The sequence below is a fragment of the Pleurodeles waltl genome, chromosome 12, assembly GCF_031143425.1.
Source record: "Pleurodeles waltl isolate 20211129_DDA chromosome 12, aPleWal1.hap1.20221129, whole genome shotgun sequence".
NCBI lineage: Eukaryota > Metazoa > Chordata > Amphibia > Caudata > Salamandridae > Pleurodeles > Pleurodeles waltl.
Genome location: NC_090451.1, coordinates 272,735,332 through 272,742,890, shown reverse-complemented (window position 1 = coordinate 272,742,890; position 7,559 = coordinate 272,735,332).

Genomic DNA, 7,559 nt, shown 5'->3' with positions numbered 1-7,559 from the left:
AACTCTGTGTTTGCTGAACATGTTTTCCTCCATAGGTTAACATTGAAGAACTCTGAGGCTTGCTCTAAGGGTTGATTTTTTGAGTCTGAAAAGTATTTATGCTTGAAAAAGTACTTACCTGATTATGAAGTTGTTGGGTTTAAAACATATTTAAAAAAAAGTTATTTTTCTGATTTGGTCTCAGATTTATTCTTTGAGTGTGTGTCTCATTTATTTCCTCTGTGAATACAACAAATGCTAAACACTACCCTCTGATAAGCCTAACTGCTCGCCCACAATACCACAAAATAGAGCATTAATCCTATCTACCTTTGCCTCTGCAAACCAATTGGGGATACACTGGAGTCTCTGCATGGTGTACTTCTTTTTAGTGCACCATATAGAAAGCCAGCTTCCTACAGTGTTTTTCTCATAAGTACAGTAAATGATGAATAACTATAGAAACATCATTTAACTAAAATATCATGGTGCCTAACAATGTGAATAATATTGCATGCATATGACTTGAATATAGCGTTTCTATTCTTCTAGTTATAGGTGCACTTTATGTGTCTTTTTGGTGCACCACTGTAGGAAAGGCACTCTTTTTGGCATGGTTACCCCACTTTTTGGGTGTTGTCAGTGTGCTTAGACTGTTTTCATTGGGATCCTGCTCCTCTAAATTTGGTTGCCTTGATACCCTTTACACACCACAATAGGCATACTGGTGTGCCCTTGTTAGTCCCTAGTATATGGTACCTAGGTACCCAGGGCATTGGTACAGAAGGTGTCTCCCAAGTGCTGCAGCATGTATTATGCCACCCATGGGAGCCCATGCAAACTGTCTGCAGGCCTGCCATTTGTAGCCTGCATGAAAAGGTGCATTCACCCTTTCACTGCTGGACGCTATACCAGGTCACTATAAGTCACCCCTATGGAAGGGCCTTTCAGCCCTAAGGGCAGAGTGCAGGTCCCTGTGTGTGTGCGCACCCCTACATATTCTAGTTCCAATTCCCGGGACTTGGTAAGAATGAGGAAGCCATTTTAGCTATGTACTTGCCACAGGTCACCACCTTTGGTCCAGCTACACAATGATAACTCCAAACTTAGGCATGTTTGGTATCAAACATGTCAGAATCATACCCCAATACTGATGCCAGTATTGGTGGCATGATTCCATGCACTCTGGGAGCTCCATGGAAGACCCCCCAGTATTGCTCCTACTAGTCTTCCAGGGTCTGCGAGCAGCCCACACTGCTGCAGCCTTCCAGACAGGGTTCTGCCTTCCTGCTGCTTGAAAGGAGTGGAAGGCAGAACAAAGGATTTCCTGTGGGAGAGACATTGCCTCCTGCCCCGCCTAGACACTCCTGCGTGGACTGGACTCTGTCCCCTTCTTTTACAGGTCCTCTTCATTTGGAATCCATCATTGTGTTCCACGGGTCTGGTCCTGTTCTCGCATTATATTCTTCCTAAGTCCCCATGTTAGCCTATGAGGCGTCCAGATACCTATTTCTGCTCTCCTGGTCACTGGGGGTCTTCTAGATGCCCACCTCTTGTGGTTCCATACTCTCCCAGCCCTTGGTCAACTACTCCATATTCTCTGGTGGGGGACCCATTCTCGCATTCCACTTTTATAGTATATGGTTTGCCCCCCCCAATATGGCCCTTGCTATTTCCTTCTATTTCTAATGTTTCTATGCTAATTCCTAGTACTTACCTGTGTATATTTTGTGTGTACTTACCTCCAGAGAGGGGGGTTGCCTATAGTATTCTAGTTCAGTGTTACTATAATAAAATACTTTTATTTTTTTTCAACACTTCATGGTTGTGATATAAGTTACTGTGGGACTACTGTGGTATTGCAGGTGCTTCACACTCCTCCTAGGTAAGTCGTGGCTGCTCACCACAGCTACCACAAGAGAGCTCTGGCTTTCTAGGCACTGCAGCATTTACTAATAAGGGTTGCCTCGACCTGGTATAAGGTGCCAACACCATAGTTGTCCACCACACACCAGGCCAGCCTCTTACATTGGTGGTGCAGCAGTGGGATATGACACTTGCAATTGCCTTATCACTTTGTCACCATTGACTTTCCACAGGAAAGGCCACTACTAGTCTTTAGGACACACTACACTTAGTAGTAAGGATTTGTAGACTTCCAGGTTAGGCAAGTTGGGGGTCTAGCATAGCCCTTTCTCTAAACATTTAGGAAGTCTAATACCTTACAGTAGGTAGGTGCACCCACACTACTCTAGATAGCATGTCTGCAGCAGTAGGCACAGCTTAGACCTCAGAATCACAGTATGAGGGCTGCATCTTTCAGGAATTGAGGGAGATGTGTGCTTCTAGGAAGCTGAAGACCGGGAGAAACTCCCAACAAATCTCTACTCCTGGGATTACTCCTCCAGGCTGATAGCCAGAGCACTGTAGGTAGGGAAGAGCAGGAGGTATAGATTTACCCTCCAGTATGAGATAAGGTAGACCTATATCTCAATGGAGCGGGTCAGGAAGAAACTGATGAATACACCAGTCCTATAGGGAGCAGTCTAGTCAGTGAGAAGGGGGAACATACCAGTAGGGCTGCTTTTACTCGCACGGGGTTGGTGCAAACGGTCTCCAGGAGGAGGAATAGATCATTCCTATCTGTCCACACCTGTGTCTTAGCAGTATCTGATGAGACTAACTACTCTAGCTCAAAGTGGAAGTCCCTAGATGGGGGTTCAGCAATCTGAGGCTAGAAGAGGCCAGACTGAGGCTGCTGCTGCGAAGAATTAGCCCGAGATAACACCATAGTTGTTCACCACACCAAGCCAGCCTCCTACAACCACGTTTACATGAATACATTTGAATACACGTTCTATGATGTCATGATTACTGTTTCATTGTCCTCTCTAGAATGTCTAATGGCACAGTCATGTTATGCATTCTCAATACTTACTGTACTGCTTAGATATCCCACTAATCTTAGAGACTTCTAGTTGCAGATTCCTTACCTTTGAATTTTCCCCAGGCGTCAGCTTGATCCGCAGAATTTTCTGAGCAGTACCCCTGCATGCCGTAGATTGGCGTAGATCGGCTCTGAGCCCATCGTACGTGCCAGATGTGATGTTGCAGGTCCCATCTGGGTGCCACCCCAGCATGCAGTTCTTTTCTTTCCCCGCCAGCAGCAATAGCAACCACAACCTACTTCTGCCACTGGAACTCTTGCTGTGGCTCCCTTGGCCATGAGAGTTGCAACTTCTTTGTGGAGAAGGGATAAGTGATTCTCCATCATTTGTTCATAGGATGGTGGCATGGATGAAGGGGTAGAGTTGAAGGGGAGGGAGTAGCCCCTTCAAACTATTATAAAACCCCACCTGTCTGAAGTAGTGAATTGCCAGTGGAGCAGGTGAAGTCAGATGCTGCCTCCGACTGACCCCTGATGGGGAGTCAGACTAGGAAGGCTTAAAGGCTGCTGCAGGGAGTGGGGAGAGGGCTGGACTGGCCAGACCGCTCGCTCCTTGATCCGTGAGGTCAGTGGATCCCTCGCCCTCAGCCACACAGATGCTGGGCAGCACAGTGGCTGGTGGGAATTGAATGCGGTTGGAGGCCCCTTCCGTAGCCACAAAAGAGGCGATAGGCAGATTGAGGGGCTCGAGGGGCCACCACAACACCCAAGGAGCGGACCGTAGCATGAGAGTCCTTGAAGCGCTCAAGCGCCAAGTCCAGTGTGTCTCAGAAGAGACGAGTGCCATCAAGGAAATGCCAGACATTCTCAGTTAGACATAGCGCCTCAGGGCCACTGTTGACGAAACTGCTCTGCCTAGTGAGTTGGTCGTGTCCAGTCCGCTATGGATGGTGAACTGGGCTATGTTGCCCCCCCTACTCCCCACTCCCACCCCACAAATCGGCAACTTCCTGAGAGACTACAGCCCGGGCCTCCTCCAGGACCTGTGGCAGCACTTGTGCAACTGTATCACACAGCTTCTGGGAGTAACGGCCCAAAAGGCAAGTGATGTCCATGAACTGCAATGTTAGGCTGGGGGAAGAAAAAACATATTCTCGCCAAGTGTGTCCAATATTTTGGATTCCCCATGGGGATGCTGAAGGGAACACGCTCTGGGAAGTAGAGGCTTGGATAACCAAACTTTCAGGGTGGACTGTTGCGTCAGAAAGTTTGAGTCCCCTGGAGCGAGGCAATGGCAGTAGGCAGTTTTCCTGTTCACAGGAGCCCCTCTGCTGGGTTTGGACCAGGTACCCAGGAGGACATCCGTGAGGGCTTCAATAAAGGGGAGTATGGGTTCTGAAGTGGAAGCTCTAGGTTGAAGCACCTGTCAGGAGGTTAGTCCTGAGTGCCACCAAAGTCAACTCTAGGTCCAAGACCTCGGCAGCCCTTCTCACCACCATGGAATAGGAAACTCGTCCTCCGAAGCCACGGTAGGGTGAGAAAGTATGCCAGTATCTGGAGACGCATCGAGTCTGCTCACCTAACACAATTCTGCATGCCAGTCCCTAGGGTCTTGGAGCTGGTATTCTAAAGGTCCAGCAACCTCTCCCATTCCTCACCGTAACTTAGCCCATAGAAAAGGGGCTTAGGATCCGACATAGGAAGCAAGGCTCCTGCAAGAGTCAGAGGTACGATGCCCTTCTGGCTCCATGTCAGAGTTGGCAGTGAGAATGGGGACAGCACCACCCATGGCCGCGGGCAGCACTGGGAACGTCTGCATCAGTAATGGTGTCGGGAAGGTTGAGATGGTATGACCAATGCCGGTCTGGATTCACGATTGGATCGATGGGTGCCCCTCTGTGGCGTAGCAGAAGAACCCGAAGAGGGTCCTTCTGACTCCGCGGGGCCCAAAGGCGCTCCAGCAGATTTAAGCTGCCCACAAATGAGGGGCACGGCCTGATAAAATTCTCAAAGTTGGGCAGAGGTTGTTCCGGCTCGATGAGGTGTGGAGTCGATCCAGGTGCAGGTTCCTCAGAACGAGGCGAGGACAAGTCAAAGAAGTCTTCGACTTCTTGCTCTTCTGCTTGTGCCTCGACTTATCCAATCGTCCAGAGGACTGCTCCCAGGACCTTCTTCTCGACTGGGACCTAAACTCCCCCATCAGCTTTGAGGGACTGCTACCTCAAAGCCATGGTCTGACAGTCTGAGCACAGGTCGTGCAGCAGGCACCAAAGACGCGCAAGTTGTGGATCCATCACCGATATTACCCGATGACATGACCTGCAGGGCTTAAACCCAGTTTTCCTCAATGACATCCTCGATGCACCAGGAGTGGAAAACTAGAAATAAATCTTCAACCAAAAATCGAAAAAAATCCATTCACAAAATGACTGAGGGGTAGCTGCTCTCGGATTAGCTCCCTTTCAGCTTCACCAGTGCCCATTTGATTTTCACAAAGGTGATGGCGGTAGTTGACCTGCAGAATGCGTATTTTCCTATACTAATCCTGCCTGTGTTTTATGGTGGGTTCCACTCACTGCCTGTCTGCAGTTCTTCTGTTTGGGCTGGTATTGTGCCTAGAATACCACATTGATGGTGGCACATCTGGGCACAGTGAAAATATTCTTATTGCAGTACCTAGATGATTGGCTGCTGTAGGCAGAAGCTGTTGATTAGAATTGCATACAACATCAGGGATTCCCTGGAGGCTCCAAACAGTCTTACGTGGTGGTCACTGTTGTGACATTTTGTAGGTGGGAAACCATACTGTCCTCCACAAGCAGTGGTGACAGATGGCTGCACTCTACGGTGTGGTGGACACTGGGAGTATTTGGAGATTTGAGGACTCAGGTCTCTAGTTGAACTGAGGTGTTGTGTCATCCTGCTTGAGCCTCAGGTTATCTGTCTGACAGTGAAGGTGTTTTTCCCATCCCTTTGCTGTCAGTCATATCTGATAGACTTCTAGTTGCAGATTCTGTACCTCAGAATTTCCCCCAGGCATCAGTCTGGATCCAGAGATTTTTCTCAAGCAGTACCCCTGCGCGCTGTCAGGTAGCATTGGTCAGGCTGTTTCCATCATCAGCTTTGTGCGCACCAGATATGACATCACAGGACCTATATAGTCGGCACGCTGACGTCAGTTCTCTTCTTTCCTCACCAGCCAGCACTGACTCAAGGAACTAGGGCCCTGAAAGGGAAGTCCTGTCCCTAGAAATCAGTTTGCAGAGTGGGTAGGATAGATGGGTCGGTAAAGAACCTTAATCTAGAATATCTCTCTACCAGATAAGGCATTACCGAAGGTAATTAAGTTGGGCAACACCACTGCAATATGGTACTGTAACAAGCAGGGTGGGGTGGGTTTGTAGACCCCTCGTCAAGAGCCTCTGTGCCTCTGGACATGGCTCGAACAGCAGGGCATATCCCTTGTGATACAACATCTGGCAGGCTCTCTGAATGCCAGAGATACAAACTCAGCACGAAAATGTCTACCAGATCACAAATGGCGTTTCCATTCGGAGGTGGTGCAAGGTCTCTTTCAGCAGTGGGGAGAGCGTTTGTTAGATCTATTCACCTCCACAGGGAACATGCAATGTCAGCAGTTTTGCATGTTGGAGTTTCCAAGGCGGCAGTCGCTCTGAGATGCTTTTGGTCTCAAGTGGAACTCTGGCCTACCCATACCAATTCTGCCCAGAGTTTTCAAGAAGATCAAGGAGGACCGGGCCCGAGTAATCCTTGTGGCTCCAGGCACGGCACAGAGAGTTTGGAATCCCAAGCTGTTGAGCATGTCCACCGATCCTCCGATCAGACTGCCCCTTTGGGTTGATCTTCCGTTGCAGCAGCAGGGGAGGGTTCTGCACCCAAACCCGTCAGTTATCACCCTTCTTGCTTGGAGATTGAGTGGTGACAGTTGACAGCTTTTGACCATCTGCCCGAAGTCTGTAACATAATCTTGACAGCCAGGTGTCCCTCCACCAAAATGGTATACGCATGTCATTGGAAGAAATTTGTAACATGGTGCACAAACAAGTCTGTTGACCCCCCATTACTGCCCCTCTCTCTTAGGTCCTGTTGTGTATCCTTTCTCTGGCCTTGCAAGGCTCTTCTGTGGGCACTCTCAAAGGTTATTTGTCTGCTATTTCTATGTTTCTGAGGTTGCCTGATCAACCTTCTTTGTTTGTCTCCTAGTGTTAATAGGTCCTTAAAGGCCTTACACATCTTTTCTCCATCCCCATTTATTATTCCCCAATAGGATTTAAATTTGGTTTTGAACTTTCTGATGTGTGCTCCTTTCGAGCCTCTCCACCATGGTCCTCTCAGGTTTTTAACTTTGAAAACAGCCTTCTTTGCCATTACTTCTGCCGCAGGGTGATTGAGCTGCAAGCATTGTCATCTAAGCCACCCTACCTTTCCAGCTATCCTGACAAATTGGTGATTCGCACTAGGGCTTCCTGCAGGACAAAATTGGCCCATTCATGTAGGCCAATACATCACCTTGCCTACGTTTTACGCAGCCCTACATCCTTGTAAGGAATAGAGACTCCATCTCCTGGACAGAAAAAGAGAACTGGCATTCTACTTTGATCGTGCAAAAGAGTTCCAGGTGGATGATCAGCTCATTGTCGGTTATGTGGGTGTGAAGAAAGGTTGGGCAGTG